General features: G+C 41.4%; 1 pseudogene; it reads left to right on the top strand.

The window, feature by feature from the left end:
• Nucleotides 1–11805: 11805 nt before the first annotated feature.
• Nucleotides 11806–12280, top strand: LOC124981922 (60S ribosomal protein L24-like; annotated as a pseudogene).
• The last annotated feature ends 1371 nt before the right edge of the window (nt 12281–13651 follow it).

Below are 13651 nucleotides of genomic sequence, written 5' to 3'. Positions count from 1 at the left end.
TGTACTTGGGTTAGACAGAGGGGAGGGAAGAAAGGGAAGGGAATATGTGGGTAGGAAGGACAGTAAAATGAATCAGACATTATTACCCTATGTGCATATATGATTATACAACCAGTGTGATTCTACGTCATATACAACTAGAAGAGTGAGAAATTATACTCCATTTATGTGTGATGTGTCAAAATGCATTCTACTTTCGTGTGTAACTAATTAGAACAAATTTTTTAAAAAGAGAGTGAGTGAACTTCCTCTTTTTTTCTCCTCATTTCTAGCCAACCACCAAATCCTGCTGTTTCCTTATTTTATTTTATTTTTTTGGTGTGTGTGTGTGGGTGTGTGTGTGTGTGTGTGTGTGTATGTGTATGTGGTTGTAGGGCTTTATATATCCTTCCTTTCCGTTATGTGATGGTTAGTTTTACATGTCAGTTTAGCTATGCTATAGTGCCATCTTTAATCGAACTAGGAGTTGACATGAAGGTATTTTGTAGATGTAGTTAACTTCTACAATCTGTTGACTTGAAGTCCAGGAAATGATCTTTGGTAATGTGTATAGGCCTCACCCAATCAGTTGAAAGTGTAGGAAAGGAAAAAATTTCCTCTGTCTTCTTGGATTCAGTATTTGAGGCCTATGGATTAAACTCTCTCTCTCTCTCTCTCTCTCACACACACACACACACACAGATTAATGGGAGGGGAGAAAACAGTGTATTTACATGTGCAACATGCTTACACATGAGAGTCTCAGTGGTAACTCAAAGGGCTAGTTAGGATTTGGGGCTTCCATACCCTCCTACTAGGTGGAGAAGAGGAAGAGGAAGGTACTTATGGGAAACCAAGCGCCTGTGTGGGAAGAAAAGTGGGTTTTCAGGAGAACAAACAGGACATGGGAAAGTTTGTGGCAATGTCTGTACAGGTATGAGTGGCCTGTTTTCCCTTCTGGGAGTAGAGCTGCCCTAAGGAAGAATTTATGGCAGCCTTATCTCCAAAAAGTCACTGTTTTTAGTCAGATAAGAGAAGTCCTGAGAAGGCTTTTTTCCTGCATCTATTGAATCTCAAATATCTTCAGCTTAAAATAATCTTTATACCAACTGTGAGCTTCAAGGAGGTCCCCCCAAAAAGTCTCTGAAGATACAGAAAGAAAAACCAACTCAAACTCAAACTTGGTTTCTCCTACATTCTCACAACACTGGTCACTTCGGACACCAGATATTTGGGGTTTTCCCAAAACATGAAGAAAGGCATCAATTCTGCAGAGAACTCAGCGGAATGTCCCCTAATATAAATGAATACATATTTATACATATAAATATATACAAACACACACACACACATATACTATTAGTGTATATATATACTACTAGTATACTTATATACATATGTATATATATGTATATATACTATTTTATTTTTATTTTTATTTATTTTGGTAGTGGTAGTGGTCCTGGGGATTAAACCCAGTGTTGTGTGCACGTTAGGCAAGTGCTCTCTACCAGTGAGTCACATCCCTAAACCCTTATCCCCTAACTTAATTCAATTCTCCCACTGTCTATCTGGAGATAGTGTTAGAATTCCACAGATTGAGGACTCAGTCCCCAAGAGTGTTCCCCCTTCAGTTGAAGGACCCAGGTTGTTTCAACAGTGCTTATGACCCACTGACTACAAAATCAGGGTTCCTACAATCCCCTCCTTGGATTCTATTAATTTTGTCATGTGGCTTAGAACTCAGGGAAACACGTTTGCCAGTTTATTATGAAGGATGTTACAGGCCAGGCATGGTGGTATACTCCTGTAATCCCTGTGACTTGGGAGGTTGAGGCAGGAAGATCACAAGTTCAAGGTCAGCCTTAGCATTTAGTGAGGCCTTGAGCAACTTAGTGAGACCCTGTCACAAAACAAAAAATAAAAAGGGCTAAGGCTGTGACTCTGTGGTAAAGCATCCCTGGGTTAAATCCCCAATATCGAAAAATTTTAAAAATAAAGTTTAAATTTATAAAAGTTCCAGGCCAGCCTTAGCAACTCAGCAAGACCCTGTCTTAAAGATTAAAAAGGACTGAAAGTGTAACTAGGTGCTGTAGCTGGTGCATGCCCGTAATCTCAGCAGCTAGAGAGGCTGAGGCAGGAGGATCGCAAACCCGAGGCCAGCCTCAGCAATTCAGCAAGGCCCTAAACAACTTAGTAAGACCCTGTCTCAAAATAAAAATAAAAAGGGCTGGGGATGTGGCTCAGTGGTTAAGCACTCCTGGGTTCAATCCCCAGTACAAGAAAAATAATAAATAAATAATAGTAATGGACAAAAGTTACAAAGAGATGCACAGGGCATGATTTGTGGGAAGGGATGCAGAGCTTCCGTGCCCTCTCAGGGTACTCCACCCTTTGCTATCTGAAAGCTGTCTAAACCCTGTTCTTTTGGGTTTTTATGGGCATCGATTGCATAGACATGGCTGAAGAATGGACAACAGTATTGAAATGTGATTAGACAAAAAGGATCTGATCTGATGCTAACAGCCTGAGCAGGAAAACCTGGCAAGGCCTGTCTGTTCAGATTCTTCAGCATTCCTTCCTCGTAGGTATGGGGCAGGACCCTTGTGAAATGGGGTCTTATCTTCTATTATCGGACAAGGTAGATCAGAGAATTTCTTTATGGCCAGTTTAAGGTAGGGGAATCCTAGGAGGTTCTATGACCTGCCTTGGAGAGGAAAAGGAGCAGGGGAGAGGAGGGCAGGAGGGCAGAGAGCCATACTTTGCTTTCTAAGGCCTAAAACGCCCTGACATTATTCTAATCACTTTTGCAATAATGAAGGTGTTATAGTTTGGATCTTAAATATTCCCCAAAACAGATGTGTTGAAGATGTCCCCAGTGCAGCAGTGTTCAGAGGTGGGTCCTTTTGGAAGAAGCTGGATCATGAGGGCTCTGAACTCAAGAATAGATTAACTCATTGATTGATTCATAGCTTAATGGGCTATTGGGAGGTGGTGGGGACATTAGTAGGTGGGGCCTCACTGGAGGAAGTAGGTCCCGGGGCACACACATGAAGGATGTATTTTGTTGTTAGCCCCTTTCCCTTTTCCTTTCTTTTTGTGTCCTAACTACCATCAAAGCGCCATCAAAGTGACAGGTCCATGTGAGGAAGGACTGAAATCTCTGATACTGTGAGCCAAAATAAATCTTTCCTCCTTTAAGTCGATTTGCTCAGATATCTTGTCACAGCAACAGGAAGTTGACTAACACAAAAGAGGTATGGAAGTAATGAATCAGGAACTGTGGGGAGAAAACCAAAAAGTATATATCATAGTATCACAATTTTTTTTTTTTTTTTGGGGTGCTGGGGATCGAACCCAGGGCCTTGTGCTTACAAGGCAAGCACTCTACCGACTGAGCTATCTCCCCAGCCCCGTTTTTTTTTTTTCATACTGGAGATTGAATCCAGGGTCACTGAACCACATGCCCAACCCTTTTTTGTATTTTATTGAGAGACAGGGTCTTGCTGAGTTGCTTAGGGCCTCACTAAATTGCTGAGGCTAACTTTGAACTCATGATCCTCCCGAGTCAGACTCCCAAGCCACTGGGATTACAGGTGTTCACCACTGTTCCCAGCTATAATATCACAAATTTAAGAGCAAAAACTGAGGTTTTCTAGAGAAGTAATTCTGCTGTTAGACTGTAGGGTCAAATCCTAAGTTCTGAGCTTCCAGCCTACTGACTTGCTCTATAAATTTTGACTTGTCTACCTCTACAACTGCCAGAGTCAATGCCTTAAATCTTTTATTATATATATGTATAATCTTAGCTGGGTGCTGTGGTGCATACCTGTAATCCCAGCAACTCAGAAGACTGGGGCAGGAGGATGGTAGTTTAAGGCCAGCCTCAGCAACTTAGCAAGGTCCTGTCTCAAAATAAAGAACAAAAAGGACTGGGACATAACTCAGTGGTAAGTGCCCCTGGGTTCAAACCCCAGTACAAAACAAACAAACAAAATTTTTTATTCTATATATATGTATGATCTCCTATTTGTTCTGGGGGGAAAAAACCTGAAACAAGTCAGACATAGTGGTGCATACCTGTAATTCCAGTGACTCTGGAGGCTGAGACAGGAGAATCACAATATGATAATGACTTGGGGGGGTAGCTCAGTGGTAGAAGGGAATGCCCTGGGTTCAGTCCTCAGTACTGAAAAACAAAACAAAACAAAACAAAACAAAACCACCCTGAATATGTACCTTGCCATTACCCCTAGTCCAGGATCTCATCTTTGGACATTTGTACTGTCAGAAACTTACTTGATCTTTCTCTTTTAAGAATTTTCTGTTCCCCATAATCTTATCGATCAACAATAAATTTATCTTCTTGTAGTTGCTTCCCCAGGACTTAGAGGACATAACCCAGCGCATCAAGGCCATCTGTGCCCTCAGCAGGTTGGCACACCCTCCCAAGGCAACCTCCTTTTCCATCACTGTCTTGTTCTTGCAGTCTGCTCTCCTACTTCCTACAGGATGCTGCAAGCGTTGACATCTTTTCCCTAACTGGAATTCACTTGTTTTTTTGTTTTGTTTTTCTCTTTTGTCATGCTGGGTCTTGAACATGGGGCTTTTCACATGTGAGGTTGGTGGTGCTCTACCGCTGAACTGTATCCACAGCCCCTATCTAGATTTCCTTCTTTCTTTTTTTTTTTTTTTTTTGGTATCAGGGATTGAACCCAGAGGTGCTTAACCACTGGTCCACATCCCCAGCCCTTTTTTATATTTTATTTAGAGACAAGGTCTCTCTGAGTTGCTTAGGGCGTCACTAAATTGCTGAGGCTTTGAACTTTGAATCCTCCTGCCTCAGCCTCCTGAGCTGCTGGGATTACAGGCATGTACCATCATGCCTGGCCCTATGTAGGTTTCTTATTGCCCCATTTCCTCATCCACTTATTCTTGGTTGTACATGTCCTTCCTTTCCTCCGAAGTGCAGGTTTGTTGTTTTTTTGTTTGTTTGTTTTTTGTAGTTTGTAGTTGCATGCCTTTATTTATTTTTATGTGGTTCTAGGGATTGAACCCAGTGCCTCATGCTTGCTAGACAAGCACTCTGCCACAGCCCCCCAAAGTCCAGTCTTTCTGACAGGTTTCCTATTACTGCCTGCATTAGTTTACAATTGCTGCTGTAACAAATTACCAAATTCGTGGCTTAAAACAATACACATTTATTCTTTTACAATCCAAAATCAACTTCACTGGGCTAACATAGTTATGTCAGAAGTGCTAGGGGTGAGGCCACAGGGGCATGTGCCTGTAGTCCCAGATGCTCAGGAGACTGAAGCAGGGGTCACTTGAGCCTAGGAGTTCAAGATCAGCCTGGGCAACATGGTAAGACTAGCAGCTCTGCAGAAGAATCGGTCGCCTTGCCTTTTCCAGCTCCTGGTGGTCCTGAGTTCCTCGGTTTGCAGGCTCATCCTCCACCTTCAAAGCACATCTCTATTCTGTTGTGGCCATACAGCCTTCCCTTTGTCCTCCTTTCCTCTCTTCCCTCTTGTAGGAACACCTGTGATGACAGTCTCCACCAGATAGTCCAGAATCATCTTTCCATCTCAAAATTCTAGATATAATCACCAGGTCTGAAAGTCCTTGTTGCCATATAAGGTGACGTGACATTCAGAAGTTCTGAGGTTCGGGATGTCCTTGGAAGCTATGTTCACCCCACCACATTGCCCCATCTTTTCTTCCTTCCTTAATTCCAACCAGTGTGGTTGATCGTTTAAACCAGTTCCTCTAACATCCTCCAGTGACTTAGGAGGCTGAGGCAGGAGGACCATGAATTTGGGGCCGGCCTTGACAGTTTGGTGAGAACCTGTCTCAAAATAAAAAATAAAAAGCTTGGACTGTAGCTCAATGATAAAACACCCAGGGTTTAATCCCCAGTGCCATGAGTAGAGGAAAAAACAGGGCTTTTGGAAGGTAATTAGTTCACTAAGGAAGAGCCCTATGAATGGGATTAGTGTCCTTGTTTTAAAATAAAAAATATCGGGCTGGGGATATAGCTCAGTTGCTATAGTGCTTGCCTTGCAAGCACAAGGCCCTGGGTTCAAATCCCCAGCACCACAAAAAAATAAAAATTAAAAAAATAAATAAATAAAATAAAAAATATCTCTGCAGCAGGAGTTATCACAAGTTCCAGATCAGCCTAAGCAACTTAATAAGGGCCAATTTTGAGAGACCCTGTCTCAAAAAAAAATTTTTTTTTTTTTAATTTAAAAATATCGGGGAGTCTGGGGATATAGCTCAATGATAAAGCACCCCTGGTTTCAATCCCCAGTACCAGATGGGGAAAAATAATTCCAGGAGAGCTAACACGTGAGGGCACAGTGAGAAGTCTGCAGTCTACAATCTAGAAGAGGATCCTCACCGGGACCCAGCCATAGTGCACTCTGATCATGTTACTCAGCTTCATATTGCAGTGACAAAATACCTGATATAGACAGTTTTAAAGGGAGGGGGAGATTTATTTTAGTTCACAGTTTTAGAAGTTTCAGTCTATGGTCAGCTGACTCCATTGCTGTAATCCTAAGGTTAAACAGAAGATCATGGCAGAAGGTAATGGCAAAGGAAAGTCGCTTGGCTTATGGCAGCAGAGAGGGAAGACAGAGAGTGTCAGAGAGAGAACAGGTACAAGCACCATTGAGGATGGGTCCAGGGAAAAGATATAGTCTTCCTGAGCACATCCTCAGTGACCTACTTCCTCCACCAGGCCCCCATCTCCTACAATTTTCACCATCTTCCAGTAATGCCAGCAGTTATAAATCCTCTCAGTGGATTAATCCACTGATAGAGTACTAATTTGATTCTCTCTCTCTCTTTGTTTTCTGGCTACATGAGCTGAGCAGCTTTCCTCTGCCATGCCCTTCTACCACGATGTTCTGCCTCGTCTCAGTCCCAAAGCAATGAAGCCAGTTGATCATGTCTGAAACCTCTGAAATTGTATGCCAAAATAAGTCTTTCCTGGTCTGGGGTTGTGGCTCACTGGTAGAATGCTTGCCTGGTATGTGTGAGGCACTGGGTTTGATCCTCAGCACCACATATAAATAAATAAATAAATAAATAAAATAAAGGTCCATTGACAACTAAAAAAAAATTATTATTTTTTTTTTTTTTTTTTTCTGGTGCTTGGGATCGAACCCAGGGCCTTGTGCTTGCAAGGCAAGCACTCTACCAACAGCTATCTCCCCAGCCCCCTAAAAAAATATTTTAAAAAGTAAATCTTTCCTCCTTTAAGTTGTTTTTCTCAGGTGTTTTAGTCACAGTGACAAAAAACTGACTAACATACTGATCTTGGACTTACCAGCCTCCAGAACTATGAACAGTTCTGTTGCTTATAAACCACCCAGTATTTCATGGTATTTTGTTATAACGGCACAAATGGACTAAGACTCCGTGCATATTGTTTTCTCTGTGAACTTGCTTTGTCAGTCATGCTCTTTGTCTCTAATTTCTTCCTTTTACCTGACTCTCTTCTTTCAACAGATTTATAGGAGTGCTTACTATGCAGCATAAAATACAACCCTGTGTCCAAGCCGAGGAACATGCTTAAGCCATGAACATACAAAAACCTGACACACAAAAACTTCCCTTGACCTTTAATCCCTCCCTAAGTCTATTTTCTCTCACTTCCTTCTCCAAATCAGATTTTATCACTTTCCTCCCTAAACCTGTTCATTTCTTAGTTTTCTCAGTCTCAGTTCATGTGACCATGATCCAATTTAGAAACATGGATTTTTATTTATTTATTTATTTATTTATTTATTTATTTATTTATTTATTTATTTTTGTACTAAGGAGTGAACCCAGGGACATTTTACCACTGAGCTACATCCTTAGACCTTTTTATTTTTTATTTTGATACAGGGTGTCTCTGAGTTTCTGAGGCTCACCTGCAATTTACAGTTCTGTCTCAATCTCCTGAGTCACTGGAACTAAAAGCATGTGACACTATACCCGGCAGACATGGACATATTCTAGATCTCTTGTTCTCCTTCTTTACTCATTAATCAAATCCTTGTTCTCTTCTGTTCTTAAAAAATTTCTCATGGGCACAGTGACACACACCTATAATTCCAGTGGCTTGGGGGGCTGAGGCAGAAAGATTGCATGTTAAAGTCAGCTTCAGCAACTTGGCCAAGCCCTGAGCAACATAGTGAGACCCTGTCTCAAAATAAAAAATAAAAGAAGGGCTGGGGATGTGGCTCAGTGGTTAAGTGCCCCTGGGTTCAATCCTTGGTACCAAAAAAAAAAAAGAAAAGAAGAAATTAAAAACCACTATCCTGAAAAAAAAAACTAGTGCCTGGGGAAAGTGTCAGTTCTCCTCCCCTTCTTTCAACCCTTCTTCAGGAAACCTTATTAACCACAGGCCCCTACCTTTTGGATTATAAATAACTACCTCTAGGAATCTATTCCCCTTTGAAGTGTAAACACCCCTTTGAGGCTTGGAACACAAGACCTGTGAAAGGAGCCAGTTTTTCCCCTTATCACTCTCTGCTTCTGTACACAGCATTTCCGCTAGAAACACCAGGCACAGTCTTCTATCATGTAGACTAGAAATTTTATGGCACCAGAGAGCCTATAAATGTTGTGAGAAGCTGGGGATAGGGGCTCAGAATTTGGAATTAGATCTACTCTGGGTTCTCCGATGTAAAAATAAAGTTTGAGTTCTTCCACTCTCCCAGTGAGGAGTACAGCTTCTTGATCAGTCTGATTCCTGCAACGTAATCAGAACAGTTCATTTCAAGTCAATTCTGTGTAACTCTCTTTAAGGAGATTTCCAGTGAGATCCTCCACAGGAGGCTCGATAAAAACTTTTAATTAGATTATAAGATTTCTTATCATTGAATATTTGCTGCTAATCTTCACAAGAGTGCATTTTCTCAAGTGTTAAATCGAGTTCTCAAATTGTCATTGAGGCCTTTCCCAAGGGGGTGTTCCCAAACTAACAATGTTCAAAGGATCATCTAGGCCAAAGTCTCAAGTAGAAAGACCTGCGTTCTCATTCACTAGCTGCACCGCTCCACCTGCAACTCAGGTGGAGCTCCTGAAGAGAACTTCAGCAGATAATCTTGGCAGGCTCTGGCTGGGAAATGCAGTGGTCCCAGGTATTGGATGACTTCCTGAACGGCTCTTTATTATCTTCCAGGAACAGAGTACTACGAATGGGACAAATCTTCACATCCAGGGAAAACAAAAACAAAAAAATCTTCATATCCAGGGAGAATAAATTGTTCCTCTTCTCAGAGACTCCCATTTCGAGTCAACACCTATTGCCTTGAGTCTGAGTGATTAAGATATACGGGTCTGGGCTGCCTGGGGCTGAGATCCTCCCCTGCCTTCTTCCCAGGCTTGGCTCAGCTAGCCTGGGGTGATGTGCCCTCTTGTCCCTTCCCAAACCAACTACTCTCTCAATTCATCTCTTCAGGTGGTGCACCAAGGCCAGAATGTTCCAGCAAGTTTGATCTACTTAGAATGTGCTTCCTAGTGTAGTCATGTGGGCTAGAAGCCAGTTCATATTGTCCAGGGGCTGCTGGACTTAAAGCCTCATGGGAGAGGACATGTCTCCAAAGGCTCCAAGGAGTTCCCTGAGAGAAGAGGGAACTCAACTCTGGACTAGTGGGGCTCTTGGCATATGTGATGGAAAATAATTTCCCACGTGCCAGGCAGAGGCATAGACAGAGGTTTATTTAGGAAAGTAGATATATATTCAAGGGAAAATGGGGGCACCCTCAAGAGAGGTGTTTGTAGGTAAAGCAAGGAAAATATATTCAGGGAAAATGTGCTCTCTAGCAGGACTAAAACAATAGCCTGGTTCACTGATGTTTAAGAAATCCATGCACAAAACGAAATATCAGTATTTCTCGCCATCCTAATAACATCTCCACTGACAGGAAGAGTGCTCTAGATACTCCTATTTCCTATGCGAAAGTACCTGGTAACTTATCCCCACATGGCAGGGTAAAGCAGAGTGATCTGGTGGGCAGCTCTGATTCAAATTAAAAAATAAGCAAGCCTAAGAGATGAAGCAGGAGAGGTTTGGGGACAGCAGCTCAAAGTCTGTGTTGAAAGTCTAAGAGAACCAAAGGTAGTAAGCAGCTGTATGCACAGCTCAGGGGCTCAGGACAGACAGAGGGGATAGTAGTATGGGGGTGAGGTATGAACTTTGGTACAGAACAATGAGATTTCTTATACTGATGTTTAATATAAAAGGTTGAGAAAAGTTAGTCTTATGCACATGCACACACAGATTTTTGTTGTTATTGTAAAAGTATTTGGCTAAGAGCCAGAGTTCTCGCCAAAAATGGTTCCCTGGATAGACAATACCTCAGGAAGAAACATCATACTTTAGGGTGTATATGTGGTCAGTCCAGTTCAACCACATTCCTACCATGGTCCTTTAAGCCCCCTTCCCCATCCCAGATCAATTCATTCTTTTTCAAGTCCTTGCCAGCATGATCTTAGTACTCTGGCTATCTTACAAGTTTGGGGAAGTCTGGGGAACCAAGGCAAGTTATTTATCCTTCTATGTATCATTAACATTTTCAAGCAGTTTGATCTAGATAAAATCAGGGAATCCTTCAAAAGAAAAGAAAGAGAAGAGCCATACGAAAGGGAAGCTTCCAGACTAAGAAAATGACCTCATAAACCTATTCTTATTCCTGGTGCTTCTATGTTAACATCTCAGGTGTGTCTGCATACACCTTCATATCACCTTTTTTTTTTTTTTATTTTTAAGAAAATTCTTTAATTTTTATGTATTTATTTTTACTTTTTATTTTTAAATTTTTAATTTTGGGGGGAGCACCAGGGATTGAACTCAGGGGCACTGGACCACTGAGCCACATCCCCAGGCCTATTTTGTATTTTATTTAGAGACAGGGTCTCACTGAGTTGCTTAGTGCCTCACTTTTGTTGAGGCTGGTTTTGAACTTGGGATCCTCCTGTCTCAGCGTCCTGAGCTGCTGGTGCCCAACTGTATTTATTTTTATTTTTTAAAATATTTTTTAGTTGTAGATGGACCCAATCTTTATTTTATGTATTTATTTTTATGTGGTGCTGAGGATAGAACCCAGTGTCTCAAGTGCCTCATGTACCACTGAGCCACAATCACAACCCCTGTATTTATTTTTAAATGGCACACAATAGTGGGATTCATTATTTCTTAATTGTATCTGCATATACCGACTGAGCTATATCCCCAGCCCTACTTGTGTCACCTTTTACCCTTTTAGTCCACTCCACAGTTCCCTAAGCTTCAGCCACTTCATCATGATAGGGTCTCCCTCACCCAAACACTTGAACTTTTCTTCCAGGAAAGGCAGTTCTTATTCCACATTTAGATTTACAAAAATCATTAATGAATATGAGTCATTTAACAAATACGTATTAGGCATCTGCTTTTTTGCAAAGCAATATAGAAATTCAAAAATGAAACAGGCTCTGTTGAAGCTAGCAGTTCTTAACTTTTGGTGTGCATCAGAATCAACTATGCCTGTTTAAAAATATGCAGATGACAGCGGAGGAGGTCAGGGAAGAATGGAGGAAGGATGGATTATGTAGAGGGAAATGAGGGGTGGGAGGGGGTGGGGCAGGAAAGACAATAGAATGAGACAAACATCATTACCCTGTGTACATGTATGATTACACAAATGGTATGACTTTACTTTGTATACCACCAGAGGAACGATAGTTGTACCCCATTTGTGTATAATGAATCAAAATAAAAAAAAACAAATTAATAAATTAAAAAATAGTTCTTTTTGCCTTCTTTCCTCGTTCTCAGTAGCTACTGCCATGAAGGTCAAGCTGTGCAGTTTTAGTGGGTACAAGATATACTCTGGACACGGGAGGCGATACGCCAGGAACCGACGGAAAGGTTTTCCAATTTCTTAATGCAAAATGTGAGTCAGCATTCCTATCCAAGAGGAATCCTCGGCAGATAAACTGGACTGTCCTCTACAGAAGAAAGCATAAAAAGGGCCAGTCAGAAGAAATTCAAAAGAAGAAAACCCGACATGCAGTCAAATTTCAGAGAGCCGTCAGTGGTACATCTCTTGCAGATATCATGGCCAAGAGGAATCAGAAACCAGAAGTTAGAAAGGCTCAAGGAGAGCAAGCTATGAGGGCTGCCAAGGAAGCAAAAAAGGCTAAGCAGGCATCTAAAAAGACAGCAATGGCTGCTGCTAAGCCTCCCACAAAAGCAGCATCTAGGCAAAAGATTGTGAAGCCTGTGAAGGTTTCTGCTCCCCCAGTTGGTGGAAAACGCTAAATTGCCAGATCAGATTTTAAAATAAAGATGTATCTGTAACTAAAAAAAAAAAAAAAAATTAAAAAATATGCAGATAACTGGGCACCAATTGGAGAAATTCTGATTCCTTTGGTCTATGACATGAAAGTGTTTTAAAAGTTCACACATGATTTTTCATGCCCTCCAAAGATCAAAACTATTGGAGTCATCTCTAATTCTTATAGAGAAACACTAGGCTATACACAAATAACTGAAATGTAAAGTAGAAAATAATAGGTATCTTAACAGGCGCTGACAGCGTTAAAAAGAATTCAAAGGAGCGGTGTGTAATGGCATGCGTCTGTAGTCCCAGCTACTTGGCAGGGTGAGAGCTAAGGCAGGAGGATCACAAGTTACAGGCCAGGTTGGGCAATTTAGTAAAACCTGTCTCAAAAGTAAGGTCTGAGAATTTAGTTCAGCCTTAGAACACTTGGCTAGGATATGCAAGGTCCTGGGTTCAATCCCCAGCACTGAAACAAACAAACAAAAAGAGTGGAGAGGAGAAGAATATTACTTCCTGTTTAAGAGATTAGGGCGAAGTCCATGGAGTAAAGTGGAATGAATTCAGAATGAACCAGGTCAAAAGTAGTTTCTTATCTCACCTCTTCCACTAAACAATGACGCATGAGACACTGAATAGGCTTCATAACAGCAAAGGCACATTTTTTCATATGTAAATGACAAAGCCTGGCCATCAGAGGATTACTGTGACAATTTTAAACAATGAAATGAGATAGAAGCACACAGAATAATGCTGGCTGCAGAGTTAATAATCAATAAACCATAATTTCATCTGAACTTGAGCTGGCATTTGAGTCAGGCTTTGAAGGATGGGGAGGATTTAAGCATTCAGAGAAGAGAGGGAAAGGAATTCTGGATAGAGGAAATAAAGAAGAGTGTTTATGTGCTCCTTGATTTTATATCTATTTTTATAAGCAGGTACTAGTCCTATGAGTAGATATTTACAAGGTACTTTGGAAGCTTTAAAGTTAAATGAGATGTGGATCTTGGATTCAAGAAGCTAAGTTACCTCAGTAATCATTTGTTAATATGGATAATTTTTTTTTTTTTTTCCTTACTGGGGATTAAACACAGGCCTACTCCACCACTGAGCTACATCCCAGTTGTTCCGGTTGCCCAGGCTGGCCTCAAAACTGCTATCTTCCTGTCTCCACCTCCTGAGTCAAGGGGATTACAGGTGTGCACCAACTGGGAACTTTTTAAAAATAATGTTGCTTTTATTCCTAACATGCTGCATGTGGGTCTTCCCAACCCTGGTACTGAGGATTGAACTCAGGGCCTCCAACATGCTATGCAAGTGCTCTACCACTGAGCCACATCCCCAGCGTAAGT

The sequence above is a fragment of the Sciurus carolinensis genome, chromosome 4 (genome assembly GCF_902686445.1).
Source record: "Sciurus carolinensis chromosome 4, mSciCar1.2, whole genome shotgun sequence".
Classification (NCBI taxonomy): domain Eukaryota; kingdom Metazoa; phylum Chordata; class Mammalia; order Rodentia; family Sciuridae; genus Sciurus; species Sciurus carolinensis.
Note: the sequence above shows the minus strand (reverse complement) of the source record. Positions and strands in the feature narration are given on the sequence as shown.